Raw genomic sequence first — 21,125 nt, forward strand, 5'->3', positions numbered from 1 at the left:
ACCGCACTGTGGGCTTAACAGCACTCTGCTACGACCGCAGTCGACGCAACAGTCAGCGACCTCAGCACTGGGACAGCCCCAGGCACCCTTTGGGCACAACTGTACGGTCAAACCCGAAACAAGCGCAACTGAACGCCAGGCGCTCAGCACACCACTCACTGGTAGGCAATCCAGCCAGCAGGAATACCTACAACACGGTACACCACTGAAACTGTGCGACAGCCCACCAACAACAACTATGTGGATACCCACGTTACTTTAGATAACAACAATGTTGTACTTACCCAATACGCACTGTACAGTCTACCAAAACTGTACAAAACACACGCCCGTACCGAAAAACCGCAACCACGCGCGCACAAAAATGCGGAGAATGCACAACAATGTGCAGTCGCACAAATCCACACGCGACCGTAGCAACAATAACACTACCTACCCACGCCAGGCAATAACGGTGCCTATAACTCACCGCGTAAACAAATGACCGCACAAAAGAGAATACGGAAAAATCGCAAAAACAACTCGCCAAGAAAAACTCACCAAAAATCACAACGATGCGCACGCACGTCTATCCGCGTCGAAAGCCAACTAACGAATGAGTAGATAGGGACATCTAAAGCCAATATTAACATGAGTACCTGCCGACGACGGCCTTACCTCACGGTGCTCAAAAGCACAGCGGATCAAATCAATGCGATGATCAGCGCCCCGAAAATGCTACGCATTATTCGGTACCAATTGGCGTGTGGAATGGACACACTAACCACCTTGGTGGGGTTCGAGGCCTATCTAAAACCTCTGCCGCGCTTTGGGTCCGGCACTCGGTTGCAATGCAACTCCACATTGAGGGACCAAAGTCACTCTCCCCGCATTTGGGTATTGAACCACACCCACCACGATACTCCCCGAGGGGCCAGTCCGCACGAGCAGGTTGGAGCGAACTTCAAGGGCTCCTTCTCCCCGTGGTATCAGAATTAAGTCTCCGGTCAGACCTCGTAGCCGAAACTATTACCAGTTGAGCATCCATACAGCTCTGGACTGGTGACCAGGGATTGAATCCCATTCTCTCATCCAATTCATACACCTTTCATACCAGAAGCTAACCCCCTTCTTCAGCCAATTGTCTTCGCCGCCTGAACAACACGCGCGCAAATCTTGCAAACGACCCTAACTGTTCGGCATCCCGACTAGTGGAGATCACACCACTAACATCTAACCGTCCATCAGTCCAACTAATCCCCATACCCCCAAGGTGCCTAATGTCTGAGTACAACGGGCATTCCGCTATAACATGCACCCAATCCTCAACACACGCCCCACACATACACTCTGAACTATCTGCAAAGTGCCTCTTATGCAAGAATGCATTAAGAGGCCCATGCCCCGTAAGCAGGAAACCCAGACTTAGACAGAATCTGAAGTCTGGGTTTCCTTCTACATAGCTAACGTCCCGGATGTACTCATAAGTCACCCGACCATTGAGACTACTGTCCCAACGGTCTTGTCACCTACACCTGACCCTATCATCTAGAAGCCTCTTGCTCCCTAGATATCCCTCCCTCTCCACATCTTCATCGGAAATCAAATCATTCCGCAGCAAAGACACACTCAGACCCCTTCTTAACCTGAATGATACAGCACGCTGTATGACAACCAGGTCAAAAGGGGGCGCACCTAGTAACACCTGCAACGCATCCGTAGAAACGGTGCGACATTCAGGCAGACAGGCGAGCATCATGCAACGCTGGACGGAGAGGAGCTTTCGGCGACCGAAGACCGTCGTGGCCGTTCGCCACCATACAGCAGCCCCATAAGTGGCACAAGCCACAAATAAGCCGCGATATATGGCGCGAACAGCACGACGTCCGAGGCCCCAATCACTCCGTAAAACGCGCATAACCTTACCTACGACCGCCTGCAGTCGCACCTTCACACTCACCAAGTGTGGAGTAAAACACATTCTTTCACTCATGGTCAACCCCTGGTACTTGACTTGCGTCACATACCTGATGCCGACCCCATTCACTCGGACAACCGGTGGACGCCCCGGTGACAGTCTGCCTTTTAAAAGCATTGTCACCGGTTTGTCCATCGAGATGTCTACACCCACACTTATCCCCCAGTTGTGGACAATTTCTAAAAATTGTCCTCCCACCCGATCCAACTCACGCCTTGAACGATCTTCAACAAGGAGAAGAAGGTCGTCCGCATACGCACAACACTTACAGAGTGGTTCGAGCTGCCCAAGCAGAGAGTCCATCATGAGGTTCCATATATATGGACCACAGATGGTTCCCTGTGGACAGCCACGAGCCACTCCAATCTCCACACTCCCATTCATTCCAACGATAGAGGCTTTTCTATCCGAAAAGTAGCTTCGCCAGGGACTAATTTCCGGACAGCCAAGTTCCTCTAACCGTTCTATCACTTGATCCCAGATCAGATAATCGAATGCTCCCTTGAAGTCAACAAATATGCCGAGGACATACTTGTTGACATTCTCCCTAACAACATTCTGCACATACATCCACGCATCTTCCACACTGCGTCCTTTCCTGAACCCATACTGCCTATCCGACCACATACCCCGCGTTAGCTCCTGAAGTCGTTCCACCATAACCCTCTCCAGTACTTTTCCAAGCACCGGAAGAAGGCTGATGCCCCGATAAGAACGAGGATCACTCCTGATCTTATCAGGGGACTTCAGGAGAGGGACGACCCTGGCACTTTTCCACTCACGTGGAAAATATCCCTCCCACACGCACTTGTTATAAATGGCCTCCAAGTATTCCGGAATGATCTTCCACAAGCTTTTGCACATCTCTCCGTTCAAACCATCAAAACCTGGGGACCGTTTAGACCTAACCAGGCCAAAGGCGTATCCCAACTCCTCATCTTCTAGTGGAGGAACAGGTACCTCTTGTGCTTGAGGTGCCTGAACCTCAGCCCTGGGAAAGAACGCTCCTAACAGAACCTCCGCACACTCTCTCCACGTTGATAACACAGAGTCACCAACGCGGAGAGAGGTGATATCCTCCCTCTTACGACCCCTGCAGATCCTGTAGACCTGCCCCCAAGGGTCGTCCCTATTCTCCCCAACAAAGCTCCTCCATTCCTCTTCTTTTATTCTCACAAGCATATCCTTATACTCTGTAACCGCACAACTAAAATCATATCTGATCTGGGATAACCTATCCGAATTAGACCGCCGAGCACGCTGAAACTTTCGTCTCAACCGCCGGACAGTCCTCCTCTTCAAGGTTAACTCATTCGTCCACCATTTAATTTTCCTAATCCTCAAACTTTCATACTTCCTGAAAACCCTATCATTAACACACCAAACCAACTCATACAGCCGAGCAATTTGCTCGTCCACCCCCAGTTCCTCAAACTCACTAAGCGGTATTTCCAATACCGCTTCCCTTACATTCTGTCCATATTTGTTCCAGTCAGTACCAGAGGTACGACAGCATGCGACCATTACCTCCACACTCACTTTTCCTCCCCTCATTTACCGAGTTGACTTTCGTCGAACCCCCCTTCGCGACGCTCTTTTTAGCGACGCCCTTTTTCGCGACGCCCTTATCAGCGACGCCCTTATCCGCGACGCCCTTCCCAGTGCCGCTGTTACCGCCACTCTCAGCCGGCTTAGCAGTACCCGAAACTGCGGGGTGAGCAACCGCTTTTTCAGCGGTGCCACCTATTCCGCTACCGCCCTCACTCCCACCATCCTCTGATTTCATCAACAGAGGCGACCCCAAACGCGCCCTCCTCCGCGGCGGAGACCTCACCGCTGGTCTCACCTCCTCGTCACCCGATGACGTTTCAACCATCACTGTTATAGGGCCCGACCCTTCGCTTTCAGCGAGGGACTTAACCCTCCTTCTCCGTGGTGGAGGCATTACCACCTCCAGACTACCCGCAGGCAGGCTGATACGCCGGCGAAACACTGGCGCAGAAGCCACCCGTTCAGGCTAAACTCGAGAACAGCTGCTCTCCAAGCACGAGCGACTGAAACGCAATGAAGATGTATGAAGTATTAAAATTTTCATACAAGTACTAATATCAAAGTTTCATACAACATATATGTTTTCTGCCACGTACACCTCACCAACCCGAAATCGTATGGCAAAAACTTTTTAACCATATAAAAGTTTTAAATACATATATACACAAGTAATTTATATCATTTTCTACGAGCATTATGCTTATGAGAAATATTACAACATCAAAAATAGCTTAACATTAATTTTTTTTTTTAATTTTTTGTACTTATATGAAAATTATTTAGTTGTATGAATTCATACACTTAGTACTTATATGAAAATTAATTACTTGTATGAATTCATAAACTTAGTATCTATACGAAAATTATGTAGTATTTATATGAAAATTAATTACTATTTATATGAAAATTAATTACTTGTATGAATTCATACAATTAGTATTTATTTGAAAATTAATTAGTACTTATATGAAAATTATTTACTTGTATGAATTCATAAACTTAGTATCTATATGAAAATTATTTAGTATTTATATGAAAATTTTTTACTTGTATGAATTCATAAACTTAGTACCTATATGAAAATTATTTAGTATTTATATGAAAATTATTTACTTTCATGAATTCATACAATTAGTATTTATATGAAAATTTTTTACTTGTATGAATTCATAAACTTAGTATCTATATGAAAATTATTTAGTATTTATATGAAAATTATTTACTTGTATGAATTCATAAACTTAGTACCTATATGAAAATTATTTAGTATCTATATGAAAATTATTTAGTATTTATATGAAACTTTTTTACTTGTATGAATTCATAAACTTAGTATCTATATGAAAATTATTTAGTATTTATATGAAAATTTTTTACTTGTATGAATTCATAAACTTAGTACCTATATGAAAATTATTTAGTATTTATATGAAAATTAGTTAGTATTTATATGAAAATTATTTACATGCGTGAATTCATACAATAAGTATTTATCTGAAAATGTTTTACTTGTATGAAGTCATAAACTTAGTATCTATATGAAAATTATTTAGTATTTATATGAAAATTTTTTACTTGTATGAATTCATAAACTTAGTATCTATATGAAAATTATTTAGTATTTATATGAAAATTTTTAACTTGTATGAATTCATAAACTTAGTACCTATATGAAAATTATTTAGTATTTCTATGAAAACTATTTACTTGCATGAATTCATACAATTAGTATTTATATGAAAATTTTTAACTTGTATGAATTCATAAACTTAGTACCTATATGAAAATTATTTAGTATTTCAATGAAAATTATTTACTTGCATGAATTCATACAATTAGTATTTATATGAAATTTTTTTACTTGTATGAATTCATAAACTTAGTATCTATATGAAAATTATTTAGTATATATATGAAAATTTTTTACTTGTATGAATTCATAAACTTAGTACTTATATGAAAATTATTTACTTGCATGAATTCATACAATTAGTATTTATATGAAAATTTTTTACTTGTATGAATTCATAAACTTAGTATCTATATGAAAATTATTTAGTATATATATGAAAATTTTTTACTTGTATGAATTCATAAACTTAGTACCTATATGAAAATTATTTAGTATCTATATGAAAATTATTTAGTATTTCTATGAAAATTATTTACTTGTATGAATTCATACAATAAGTATTTATATGAAAATTATTTACTTGTATGAATTCATACAATTAGTATTTATATGAAATTTAATTAGTGCTTATATGCAAATATATCACCATGTGGTTTCGGCTCTTCGCAGATAGGGACAACGTCCGGTGTGTTTTTGCGTGAGTACCTGCCGATGACGGCCTTATCTCACGGTGCTCCGAAGCACAGCGGATCAAATCAATGCGATGATCAGCGCCCCGAAAAATGCAATGCATTATTCAGTACCAATTGGCGTGTGGAATGGACACACTAACCACCTTGGTGAGGTTCGAGGCCTATCTAAAACCTCTGCCGTACTTTGGGTCCGGCACCCGGTTGCAGTGCAACTCCACATTGAGTGACAAATATCACTCTCCCCGCATTCGGGTATTAAACCACAACCACCACGATACTCCGCGAGGGGCCAGTCCGCACGAGTAGGTTGGAGCGAACTCCAAGGGCTCCTACTCCCCGTGGTACCAGAATTAAGTCTCCGGTCAGACCTCGTAGTTGAAACTACTACCAGTTGAGCTTCCATACTGCTCTGGACTGGTGACCAATCATCCAATACACACACCATTCACACAAAGAAACTATACTTAGTTTCCAACTAATTGTCTTCGCCCCTTAAACACCTCACGCGCAAACACACCAAATAATTCTAATCGTTCGGCATCCCAACTAGTGGAGGTCACACCACTAACATCTAACCGTCCATCAGTCCAACTAATCCCCATACCCCCAAGGTCCCTAATGTCCGAGTACATCGGGCATTCAGCAATAACATGCACCCAATCCTCAACACGCGCGCCACACATACATTCCATTCCATCAGAGAGGTGCCTCTGATGCAAAAAAGCATTCAAAGGCCCATGCCCCGTAAGTAGGAAACCCAGACTCAGACAGAATCTGAAATCTGGGTTTTCCCCAACAAACCCAACATCCCGAATGTACTCATTAGTCACACGACCGTTAGGACTATTATCCCAACGGTCTTGCCACCTACTCCTAACCCTGTCATCTAGAAGCCTCTTGCTTCCTAGATATCCCAACCTCTCCACATCATCGTCAGAAATCCATTCATTCCGCAGCAATAACACACTCAAACCCCTCCTCAACCTGAAAGAAATAGCACGCTGTAAAACAATCAGGTCAAGAGGGGGCACACCCAATAAAACCTGCAACGCATCCGTAGAAACGGTGCGACATACAGGCAAACAGGCAAGCATCATGCAACGCTGTATAGAAAGAAGTTTTCGACGACCCGAAACCATCGTAGCCACCTTCCACCATATAAGAGATCCATAAGTGGCACAGGCCACAAACAAACCTCGATATATGGAGCGAACAGCACGACGCCCGAGACCCCAATCACTCCGTAAAACGCGCCTGACACTACCAACAATCGCCTGCAGCCGCACTTAGTGAATGTGAAGCACTAAGTGTGGAGTAAAACATATTCTTTCACTCATGGTCAACCCCAGATATTTGACTTGCGTCACATACCTGATGCTGACTCCATTCACACGGACAACCGGTGGACGCCCCGGTGACAGTCTACCCTTTAAGAGCATTGTCACCGTTTTATCCATCGATATGTCAACCCCCACACCCCAATTATGAGCAATCTCCAACAATTGCCCTCCTACCCTTTCAATCTCAGACCTCGAACAGCCTTCAACCAAAAGAAGTAGGTCATCGGCATACGCACAACACCTGCAGAGTGGTTCGAGCTGCCCAAGCAATGAGTCCATCATGAGGTTCCAAATATATGGACCACAGATGGATCCCTGCGGGCAGCCACGAACCACTCCAATCTCCACACTCCCATTCATACCAACGATAGAGGCTTTCCTGTCCGAAAAGAAGCTCCGCCAGAGACTAATTTCCGAACAGTTAAGTTCCTCTAGCCGTTGAATCACTCGATCCCAGATTAGGTAATCAAACGCCCCCTTGAAGTCAACAAACATGCCAAGGACATATTTGTTGGTATTCTCCCTCACAGCATTCTGAACATACATCCAGGCATCTTCTACACTGCGTCCTTTCCTGAACCCATACTGCCTATTCGACCTCAAATCCCGCGTTAGCTCCTGAAGCCGTTCCACCATAACTTTTTCAAGCACTTTTCCAAGCACTGGAAGGAGACTGATGCCCCGATAAGAACGAGGATCACTCCTGATCTTATCAGGAGACTTCAGGAGAGGAACAACCCTGGCACTTTTCCACTCACGTGGAAAATATCCCTCACAAATGCACTTATCATAAATGACCTCCAAGTATTCCGGAATGAACTTCCACAAGCTTTTGCACATCTCTCTGTTCAAACCATCAAAACCTGGGGACCGTTTAGACCTAACCAGGCCAAAGGCGTATCCCAACTCCTCATCTTCTAGTGGAGGAACAGGTACCTCTTGTGCTTGAGGTGCCTGAACCTCAGCCCTGGGAAAGAACGCTCCTATCAGAACCTCCGCACACTCACTCCATGTTGATAACACAGTGTCATCAACACGAAGAGAAGTGATGTCCTCCCTCTTACGACCCCTACAAATCCTTAAGACCTGACCCCAGGGGTCATCCCTATGCTCATTAACAAAACTCCTCCACTCTTCTTCTTTAATTTTCACAATCACACATACAATCGAACATATATTGAAAATGAAAATTTTTTATGAAAAACACACATATATACACACACGTATATATTAATATACTAATGCGTAAATATGTATGCAAATGCGCTAAAAAACTACCACAAATTACAAACTAATACTCAAAATGAATGTACTTACATCCAATGCTGAGGGCTCCAACACAAAAAACACCAATTCACAAAAAATTCACGACACAGAAAACGCACAGAAACGAAAACACGTCTGAACAATCTGAAATTCTACAATCGAATGAGTAGATAGGGACATCCAAAGCCAATATTAACGTGAGTACCTGCCGACGACGGCCTTACCTCACGGTGCTCAAAAGCACAGCGGATCAAATCAATGCGATGATCAGCGCCCCGAAAAATGCAATGCATTATTCAGTACCAATTGGCGTGTGGAATGGACACACTAACCACCTTGGTGAGGTTCGAGGCCTATCTAAAACCTCTGCCGTACTTTGGGTCCGGCACCCAGTTGCAATGCAACTCCACATTCAGTGACAAATATCACTCTCCCCGCATTCGGGTATTAAACCACAACCACCACGATACTCCCCGAGGGGCCAGTCCGCACGAGTAGGTTGGAGCGAACTCCAAGGGCTCCTACTCCCCGTGGTACCAGAATTAAGTCTTCGGTCAGACCTCGTAGTTGAAACTACTACCAGTTGAGCTTCCATACTGCTCTGGACTGGTGACCAGGGGTTGGACCCCATTCTCTCATCCAATACACACACAATACACACACCATTCACACAAAGAAACTATACTTAGTTTCCAGCTAATTGTCTTCGCCGCTTAAACACCTCACGCGCAAACACACCAAATAATTCTAATCGTTCGGCATCCCAACTAGTGGAGATCACACCACTAACATCTAACCGTCCATCAGTCCAACTAATCCCCATACCCCCAAGGTCCCTAATGTCCGAGTACATCGGGCATTCAGCAATAACATGCACCCAATCCTCAACACGCGCCCCACACATACATTCCATTCCATCAGAGAGGTGCCTCTGATGCAAAAAAGCATTCAAAGGCCCATGCCCCGTAAGTAGGAAACCCAGACTCAGACAGAATCTGAAATCTGGGTTTTCCCCAACAAACCCAACATCCCGAATGTACTCATAAGTCACACGACCGTTAGGACTATTATCCCAACGGTCTTGCTACCTACTCCTAACCCTGTCATCTAGAAGCCTCTTGCTTCCTAGATATCCCAACCTCTCCACATCATCGTCAGAAATCCATTCATTCCGCAGCAATAACACACTCAAACCCCTCCTCAACCTGAAAGAAACAGCACGCTGTAAAACAAACAGGTCAAGAGGGGGCACACCCAATAAAACCTGCAACGCATCCGTAGAAACGGTGCGACATACAGGCAAACAGGCAAGCATCATGCAACGCTGTATAGAAAGAAGTTTTCGACGACCCGAAACCAACGTAGCCACCTTCCACCATATAGGAGATCCATAAGTGGCACAGGCCACAAACAAACCTCGATATATGGAGCGAACAGCACGACGCCCGAGACCCCAATCACTCCGTAAAACGCGCCTGACACTACCAACAATCGCCTGAAGCCGCCGCTTCACATTCACTAAGTGTGGAGTAAAACACATTCTTTCACTCATGGTCAACCCCAGATATTTGACTTACGTCACATACCTGATGCTGACCCCATTCACACGGACAACCGGTGGACGCCCCGGTGACAGTCTACCCTTTAAGAGCATTGTCACCGTTTTATCCATCGACATGTCAATCCCCACACCCACACCCCAATTATGAGCAATCTCCAACAATTGCCCTCTTACCCTTTCAATCTCAGCCCTCGAACAGCCTTCGACCAAAAGAAGTAGGTCATCCGCATACGCACAACACCTGCAGAGTGGTTCGAGCTGTCCAAGCAATGAGTCCATCATGAGGTTCCAAATATATGGACCACAGATGGATCCCTGCGGGCAGCCACGAACCACTCCAATCTCCACACTCCCATTCATACCAACGATAGAGGCTTTCCTGTCCGAAAAGAAGCTCCGCCAGAGACTAATTTCCGAACAGTTAAGTTCCTCTAGCCGTTGAATCACTCGATCCCAGATTAGGTAATCAAACGCCCCCTTGAAGGCAGCAAATATGCCAAGGACATATTTGTTGGTATTCTCCCTCACAGCATTCTGAACATACATCCAGGCATCTTCTTCACTGCGTCCTTTCCTGAACCCATACTGCCTATTCGACCTCAAATCCCGCGTAAGCTCCTGAAGCCGTTCCACCATAACTCTTTCCAACACTTTTCCAAGCACTGGAAGGAGACTGATGCCCCGATAAGAACGAGGATCACTCCTAATCTTATCAGGAGACTTCAGGAGAGGAACAACCCTGGCACTTTTCCACTCACGCGGAAAATATCCCTCACAAATGCACTTATCATAAATGACCTCCAAGTATTCCGGAATGAACTTCCACAAGCATTTGCACATCTCTCCGTTCAGACCATCAAAACCTGGAGACCGTTTAGACCTGACCAGGCCAAAGGCATATCCCAGCTCCCAATCATCTAATGGAGGAACAGGTACCTCATGTGCATGGGGTGCCTGAACCTCAGCCCTGGGAAAGAACGCTCCTAACAGAACCCCAGCACACTCTCTCCACGTTGATAACACAGTGTCACCAACACGAAGAGAGGTGATATCCTCCCTCTTACGACCCCTGCAGATCTTATAGACCTGACCCCAGGGGTCATCCCTATTGTCATTCACAAAACTCCTCCACTCTTCTTCTTTAATTTTCACAATCATATCTTTATATTCATTCATCGCACAACTAAAATCATACCTAATCTGGGACAGCCTATCAGAATTGAACCGCCGAGCACGTTGAAACTTTCGTCTCAACCGCCGGACAGTCCTCCTCTTCAAGGTTAACTCATGCGTCCACCACTTAATTTTTCTAACCCTAAAACTTCCACACTTCCTGAACAATCTGTCATTCACACCCCACACTAACTCACACAGCCGAGCAATTTGCTCATCCACCTCCAGATCATCAAACACTCTAAGCGGTATTTCTAACACCGCTTCCCTTACACTCTGTCCATATCGGTTCCAGTCAATACCAGAGGTACGCCATCGCCGCAATGGACTCACACACACCAAAGGAGGGGAACGAGGAGCAACCACAATTTGGATCAAATTATGATCACTCAGACCCCACCCTCATCTAACCTCCCACTTAAAATCAAACACTCTACTTGCTGCCTCATTCATAAGCGTCACGTCAATATCACTCACACCCCTAGGCCCATCAAACGTATACCACTCACTCGGTTCATTCTGAATGTGAAGGCCCTTAGCCAACACCCATTCATTCATTACCTCGCCTCGAACGTGGCTTTGATATCCAGACGAATGTCTGGATACCTTACTAAACCACATCGAGGACGAGGCATTCGCATCCAACCCTTGGACTAATGGGCTACCACTCGCCAGAAGTAGTAACTTATCCATATAGCCCAGGTAGGGCTCTAGGGGCTCGCTAAATTTGCAATACAAACTAGCGACAATCATTCTACCGAACTCCCCCTCTATAGACACAAACACCCCCTGTTGTGACGAATCCAAGACTACACAATCGTAGCCGGTATCATTCACAACTATTGCAGCATTAACCCCAAGGTCCGTAAAGACCCTAAAACCTCCAGGAAGACCCCGAACCACACCATTGGTGGCGTAAGGCTCCTGAAGTAAGGCAATGCCACACCCCCCCTCAATCATACAACCCCCCAACTCACACATAACGGCATACGACCCCTGACAATTAAGCTGAAAAATCCCCCCCATCAGTGTCTGGAGAAGTCACGCTCAACAACGCCACAGTAAACGGGCAGACAGCTGACATCATAAGATGCCCAGCTGGCCTACCCTTAAATGCACAGTTGCGACAATGGGGGGCATTGCCACAACCGGCATCTCTATGTCCTTCTTGACCGCACCGCCTACAAACATCTTATTTGGCCCTACACTCAGCCACTCTATGGTCAAAACCCATACACCGGAAGCAGCCAGCAACTGGGCTATCCGGTCGAACCCTGAAGGAGAACCACTTTATGTAGCACCTTCCCGCCTCCAAAAGGGCGGACATTAATTTGTCCGACCCCTCAAGGACAACGTTGGTGCTACCATCAGCAGCCACCTTCCAGGGCCGACTGACCATCCGGACATCTGACTTTCGTGCCTCAGAGCTGATGTCCTGAAAGTTCAACCGAAAGAGCTCCTCCATGAAGTCATCATGGGAGATTTCGGTGTGAACCTCCTGAACCACAACCCGCGGACCCAACTTCCGGTTCACACTCACATCCAACCCCACCTCCCCGAACTTGGCATTATTCGCCACCTTTTCCCTCTCTAAAACAGAGGGGGTGCGAATAACCACCCCACCACCCTTAATCGGCTTCACCTCTTGCACTCGCACTCCGAGGGAAGGTCCCACCTCTTTCACCACCTTTTTGATGACTTCCTTAGAGGAAGTCGGCGGGGCCTTGCTGCGCACAACCACCGACCACGTCTCAACCGGCTTCGGCAATGCCGGAGCAATCGCCTTCAACACACACGCTGGAGGTGCACGCACCGACTCAGCCGGAGCCAAATCCACAACCGACCTCTTCGATTGGGGAATAGATCCCCCACAACCCCCCCTGAGAGCGTCAACCTGACCGCGAAGATGGGCATTCTCGGTTACTACCGTCATCAGAAGCGCCTCGTACTTCGAGGCAAGCTCCATCAGCACCTTCGCAGTAGTGACCTCAAAGTCTTTAACCCCAAACACCAATGCGTTTAATTCCGCCGTCACTGCCTTCATGGCAGCAACATGGCTGATAGCGCCTCCCCCAACCACACCACCATTTTCTCCACCCTCCTTAACAGCGTTAACAGTCCTTTGCAGAAGTACCCTTAATGCGCTTCTTCCCCTTAATCCTCACTACACCTCCACGCTTGCTGACAATAGGGTGGACAACCACTTCTTCAGCGGTGTCACCCATATCAGCACAATCTCTGGCAGAAAAACCAAAAAGCAGAAAAACAACAAACACAGAAAACACTGAGACTCTATGAGAGTCAGCACCCACGCTAACAATGTGGGTAAACCACGTAAGCTCCAAAAGGTACTACCTAACACGCGCCTACACACAAAAACTAGTGTGCTCGAAAACACCTGTGCTCGAAAACACCTGTGCTCAAAAAACAACAAACGAAAAACAAATTACGTCACACAAAAAAAAACACTTGCTCAAACAAATTTTATATTCACAAAAACAAATTCAAATTTCCAAAAATACACTCAACTGTGTGTGATTGGCGTTGCAACCGTTTAGCCGGTTATAGCCGAATCGACGACAGTGCGCCACCTGTCTCTCTCCTTCGCAGTTCGACTACACGTATATAAATAAACACCTGCCGCAATGTAAAAAATTTCAAAACCCAGCTATGATATGCACAATACAATTGTATATATATTCAAACACTTGCAGTAATGTAAAAATACACAAAGCCAACTACAGAAAAAGTATACACGTACTGACAAACTTTATCTACACGTACAATCGAACATATATTGAAAATGAAAATTTTTTATGAAAAACACACATATATACACACACGTATATATTAATATACTAATGCGTAAATATGTATGCAAATGTGCTAAAAAACTACCACAAATCACAAACTAATACACAAATACTCAAAATGAATGTACTTACATCCAATGCTGAGGGCTCCCACACAAAAAAATACCAATTCACACAAAATTCACGACACAGAAAACGCACAGAAACGAAAACACGTCTGAACAATCTGAAATTCTACAATCGAATGAGTAGATAGGGACAGTAGGAATCTCGTTAATCCATTCATGCGCGTCACTAATTAGATGACGAGGCATTTGGCTACCTTAAGAGAGTCATAGTTACTCCCGCCGTTTACCCGCGCTTACTTGAATTTCTTCACTTTGACATTCAGAGCACTGGGCAGAAATCACATTGTGTCAACACCCGTTAGGGCCATCACAATGCTTTGTTTTAATTAGACAGTCGGATTCCCCAAGTCCGTGCCAGTTCTGAATTGATTGTTAATTGATAATCGTTATAATTAAATAATACCTTGCGATATAATTCTTATAAAATTTTAGCAAGAAAGTTCCACAATTGGCTACGTAACTACTATCCGGGGAACAAGAACCGAAATTCTCTATTTACCCAGAACAAGTACATAAACCATGGTATTGCTTCCCACTCAAGCCCGACTATCTCAATCTTCAGAGCCAATCCTTATCCCGAAGTTACGGATCTAATTTGCCGACTTCCCTTACCTACATTATTCTATCGACTAGAGACTCTTCACCTTGGAGACCAGCTGCGGATATTGGTACGGCCTGTTGAGAAGTTTGCGTAACCCCACCATAAATTTTCAAGGTCCGAGGAGAAAATATCGACACACAGTAAATGTCATGCTCTTCTAGTCCATCTACCATATCTCTCTTCGAAAGACTTCCATGGTAGTACGACTATAAAACAGAAAAGAAAACTCTTCCGATACCTCTCGACGGGTTCTTTATGGTCGTTCCTGTTGCCAGGATGAGCACAAGGCCCATTTTTAATAACAAACGGATACTCAACAGGTTACGGAATTGGAACCGTATTCCCTTTCGTTCAAAATTATTCAAGTGTTTAATTGCTATGAAGAAAACATAATAATATATTCTCAACAATTCATTAAAACTTGAAAATTTTCGGCTTTCGCCTTGAACTTAGGACCGACTAACTCGTGATCAACCACTGTTCACACGAAACCCTTCTCCACTTCAGTCCTCCAAGGTCTCATTCGATTATTTGCTACTACCACCAAGATCTGTACCAATGGCGGCTCCATGCAGGCTTACGCCAAACTCTTCTAAGCACACCATTGTACCCTCCTACTCACTAAAGTTTCAAAATTTATAATCCAACCGAAATTGTATTATAAATCATGTACTTTAGCGGTAATGTATAGGTATACAACTTAAGCGCCATCCATTTTAAGGGCTAGTTGCTTCGGCAGGTGACTTGTTACACACTCCTTAGCGGATTACGACTTCCATGTCCACCGTCCTGCTGTTTTAAGCATCCAACGCCTTTCATGGTATCTGCATGAGTTGTTAATTTGGGCACCGTAACATTACGTTTGGTTCATCCCACAGCGCCAGTTCTGCTTACCAAAAGTGGCCCACTGGGCACATTATATCATAACCTCAACTTTCATATCAAGAAAGGTGAGGTTCTTACCCATTTAAAGTTTGAGAATAGGTATAGTCGTTTCGACCCTAAGGCCTCCAATCATTCGCTTTACCAGATAAGATTATTTTACATAATATTTAAATGCACCAGCTATCCTGAGGGAAACTTCGGAGGGAACCAGGATGGTTCGATTGGTCTTTCGCCCCTATACTCAATTTTGACAATCGATTTGCACGTCAGAACTGTTTCGGTCTTCCATCAGGGTTTCCCCTGACTTCAACCTGATCAAGTATAGTTCACCATCTTTCGGGTCACAGCATATATGCTCAAGGTACGTTCCAGTTAGAGGTATAAATAATAATAAATTATCATTATACATAACTATATGGAACACCCCGGGATTGAATTAATAGTAAAATATTTCACTAAAAATTAATCCCATTATATAAAAGTTAAGTTAATTTCGCCATTAGGTTTAATATAACCCAATGACTTGCACATATGTTAGACTCCTTGGTCCGTGTTTCAAGACGGGTCCCGAAGGTATCCTGAATCTTTCGCATTGTTAATCATATAAATGCATACAATTAATATTGAAATCAATGATAATAATATTATTGTAAAATTCAAAAGAATTTAAGCATTATATATGTAAAATCTATCAACACTTTATCAAATCATCAGTATTTATTCTATGTTAATAAGCTAAAAGCAAATTAATTTGAATAAACTTAACACCAATGATTTTTTGATAAATATTTTATTATGTTAATAGATTACAATGTCCTTATATGAAAAAAATGCACACTATTACTATAGTATTATAAATATCACAGTTATAATGATGAATTTTTCATAATGGATATTCAGGTTCATCGGGCTTAACCTCTAAGCAGTTTCACGTACTATTTAACTCTCTATTCAGTGTTCTTTTCAACTTTCCCTCACGGTACTTGTTTACTATCGGTCTCATGGTTATATTTAGTTTTAGATGGAGTTTACCACCCACTTAGTGCTGCACTATCAAGCAACACGACTCTTTGGAAATATCTTTCTAGTAATCATTAACGTTATACGGGCCTGGCACCCTCTATGGGTAAATGGCCTCATTTAAGAAGGACTTAAATCGTTAATTTCTCATACTAAATATTAAGATATTCCATACACTGCATCTCACATTTGCCATATAGACAAAGTGACTTAGTGCTGAACTATTTTCTTTTCGCTCGCCGCTACTAAGAAAATCCTTGTTAGTTTCTTTTCCTCCCCTCATTAATATGCTTAAATTCAGGGGGTAGTCCCATATGAATTGAGGTTGTATAAAAATATTTATATTTATTTTATATTTTAGCTTTTTGCTATTTTAAAGAAACATACATAATTATTTCTTAACACCAATAATTTTCTAAATAATAAATATTCAATCTTTTCATCCCGCGTACTACTTCATTATAACAACAATATTATTTTCTTGCTGTTTTACATTTAAGGCAATCCGAGAATAAAATAATATTTTATGCTAGACGTTCCTCTAAATGTATATATTATTTGAAATAATATTGAAATTTTATTGTTTTTGGGAATACTAAGATTCTTATTTATCTATATATATATATAAAACAGTTACATTTCCTTGGTAATCTTATAACTCAAGAACCGCCGAGTCGATAGACACAATTTTAGAGTTCGTTCCTACCTATAAGGAGGTGGTTTGTGTGAAGTTTGTTTGGAATCGGTGCAGCCGTTCCTGAGTTTGACATTTTTTGTAAGTAAATACACTATACCAAAATCAAGTATTTTCAATACGATTTATCAATTTTACATCGTGCTCTCATTGCGAACAGAATATTAATTTGCTGTCATTGTTTTTCAGTTGACAGTTTTCTTATGTGCTTTGAGTTCTTTTATATCTTGCTCTCATTTTGAACAAACATACTTTTGGTGAGTGTTAACCATGTGTTTCTTTTTTAATTGTATTTTAATTGCTTCATTTTTATATATATTCAATTGCCAAGCGTTACTTAATTTTCACAAATTTAATTTGATTTCCCTTTCCGGTGAGTGTTTTCTTTATTTGCACAATTGAGGTTATGTCCAGTGTGAGTGTATGTGAATTCATATTTCCACGCACACACAGATTTTTCTAGAAATAATTTTCAATGTATTGCTTTTACATTCAATTAGTCATACACTGTACTGAACGTTCACGTCAATCAAATGCTACAGCGTTAAATCGAAGATCACAAAGTGAAGAAGATCGTGTTCGACGAAATGAAATGGAAACACAACGACACAGACGGAGAACTCACTTGGATAATAGCGAAGCACCAAGAAACCGTCGTACGACCGTTTATGATATACGTCAAATGGAACACGCGGCTTTCAATTACGATGCCAGATGAATATAGAATGTATACATTGCAAAGCATTTAAATTCATAAACGAAACGCCTGGCATGTGTTGTGCTGGTGGGAAAGTCGAATTACCGGTGCTAGAACTTCCGCCAGAACCTTTGCATTCATTGGTTTTTGGTAATTCGCCAACGTCAAAGCATTTCCTCTTAAATATTCAAAAATACAATTCATGCTTTCAAATGACATCTTTTGGAGCTACAAATATTATAAAAGATGGATTTATGCCGACGTTTAAGGTGATTTCTTCGTGTGGAATTAGCAATATCATTTTTAATTTATGTGCCGTCCCAGTGTTCGATATTTTTAGAAATTAAGATCCGTTATCATCTATATATATTTCTCGACCGTTACAGATCCAAGGTCAAATATACCATAGAGCTGGGTCTTTGCTACCATTACCAGATGGTGATCATAAATTTTTGCAAATATATTTCATTGATGGTGAGAATCGTGATATAAATAAGCGCTGTGCAATTTCGACGAATACGAGAAGATCAATCGTGATTGAATTGTAAACATTTTTTCATCAACACAATGAATTGGTGAAATTGTTTAAAGTGGCACTGGAACGGATGCCCTTCGATGGCCACAAAATCATAATAAAAGCCGATAAAACACAAATTGGGGAGCACACCAGACGATTCAATGCACCAATGATTGAAGAAGTAGCCATTGTTGTGGTTGGCGAACAGTTTTTTCAGTCACGAGACATTGTTTTGTATCGTAGAAATGAGAACTTACAACGTATTTCAGAACTCCATCGCTGTTATGATGCATTGCAATACCCCATTTTGTTCTGGAGAAGGGACGATGGCTATCACATCAACATACCAATGATAAATCCAACAACTGGTACATATACATTTTATTTTGTTTAACACGTTCGCGTTCGCGGGAATTCCCGCAATTGTTTTATTGAAGGAAACATGAATGACGGGAATTCCCGCAATTTACGCGAATGTGCTAAATATGATTTATAAATCATTTTCATACGATAATTAATTTTTGCAATACAGGTCTAGAATCAACAAAAAAAGTCAGTGCGATGAATTTTTATTCGTACCGATGATAAGCCCTCAAGAAACAAATTTTATTTTGCGATGCAATCAACTTTCGCATCAATATATCGTCGATATGTACGCCAAAATTGAAAGTGAGCTATTAAATTTCATCCGTTACAATCAAGCCCGATTAAGATCAGAGGAATACATACATTTGCGTGACGCAATAATCAATGAAGTAAATGTGAATGATATCGGCCGTTTAACAATTTTACCATCATCATATGTTGGTAGCCCACGTCATATGCATGAATATACGCAAGATGCGATGGCATATGTACGAAATTATGGACGACCGGATCTATTCATAACATTTACGTGCAACCCGAAGTGGGTCGATGTGTCTGATTGTTTACTTGATGGTCAGGTGCCAAAAGATCGGCATGACATAACTGCCCGTGTATTCCAACAAAAATTGAAAAAATTAATGGATCTGATTGTCAAACTCCGTGTATTTGGAGAAGTGCGGTACTTTATGTATACCATCGAGTGGCAAAAAAGAGGCTTACCTCACGCACATATTTTGATTTGGTGCGTAAACAAAATAACCCCTGATATGATTGATACCGTCATATCGGCCGAAATTCCAGATCAAACCATCGACCCAGGATTATTCGAAGTTGTCACGAAAAATATGATTCACGGTCCCTGTGGTGATATTAATCAATTAATTCACTTTGTATGATTGATGGTAAATGTTCGAAACGTTTTCCAAAGCAATTGATTGCTGAAACAATTACAGGTGATGATGGATATCCACGGTATCGTCGACGATGAACTGAAGACAACGGTAAATCAACTGTAATTAAAATTAAAAGTCAAGATGTTGAAATCGATAACCGGTGGATAGTTCCGTACTCACCGATGCTGTCAAAAATGTTCAACGCTCACATCAATGTGGAATATTGAAATTCTGTATAATCAATCAAATATATTTGCAAGTATGTGAATAAGGGCAGCGATATGGCTGTTTCTGGAGTGGCTCCTGAGAATAATCATGACGAAATTTTGCAGTACCAAATGGGGCGCTATTTTAGTAGGAATGAAGCTGTATGGCGTATTTTATCGTTTCCAATTCATGACAGACATCCGGTTGTTGTACATTTGGCAGTTCATCTTGAAAACGGCCAACGTGTTTACTACACTGCTGCAAATGCCGAACAAAGAGTAGTAGAGCCACCAGTAACTACACTGACAGCTTATTTCCAGTTATGTGAAACTGATGAATTTTCCAGGACTTTGCTATATTCGAAAGTGCCTCACTATTTCACATGGAATGCATCAACAAAAAAATTTCAACGTCGTATTTTTCGAACAGATGCTTTGGGACGCATTTATACAGTTATTCCAGCTAATGTTGAATGTTTTTACCTTAGACTTTTGTTGGTGAACGTACATGGACCTCAATCATTCCAACATTTACGAACTGTTAATGGTCAATTGTGCGCAACATACCGTGAAGCATGTCAACACTTGCATTTGCTGGAAGATGATACGCATTGGGATGCTACGCTTTGTGATGCATCAATTGTTTCTCCACCAATTCAAATTCGTATGTTATTTGTGATCATAACATCAACATGTTTTCCATCAAATCCACTGGAATTGTGGAATAAATACAAAGATTTCATTGCTGAAGACATTTTGATTCGACTTCGACATCGTTCCAATGATCCTGGTTTGCTGCTGACATTGTATGTATGTGATTGGCGTTGCAACCGTTTAGCCGGTTATAGCCGAATCGACGATAGTGCGCCACCTATCTCTCTCCTTCGCAGTTCGGCGCCAGTTGGAGATCCCAAGTTTAACCAGGTCGCTCTCCACCTGGTCCCTCCAACGGAGTGGAGGCCTTCCCCTTCCTCGGCTTCCTCCGGCGGGTACTGCATCGAACACTTTCAGGGCTGGAGTGTTTTCGTCCATTCGGACAACATGACCTAGCCAGCGTAGCCGCTGTCTTTTTATTCGCTGAACTATGTCAATGTCGTCGTATAACTCGTACAGCTCATCGTTCCATCGTCTG

The 21,125-nt window shown here is 42.5% G+C and overlaps 1 pseudogene; it reads right to left on the reverse strand.

The window, feature by feature from the left end:
- Positions 1-14,199: 14,199 nt before the first annotated feature.
- LOC128923418 (large subunit ribosomal RNA) lies at positions 14,200-16,948 on the reverse strand (annotated as a pseudogene).
- Between the last annotated feature and the right edge of the window lie 4,177 nt (positions 16,949-21,125).

The sequence above is a fragment of the Zeugodacus cucurbitae genome, chromosome X, assembly GCF_028554725.1.
Source record: "Zeugodacus cucurbitae isolate PBARC_wt_2022May chromosome X, idZeuCucr1.2, whole genome shotgun sequence".
NCBI classification, from domain to species: Eukaryota; Metazoa; Arthropoda; class Insecta; order Diptera; family Tephritidae; genus Zeugodacus; species Zeugodacus cucurbitae.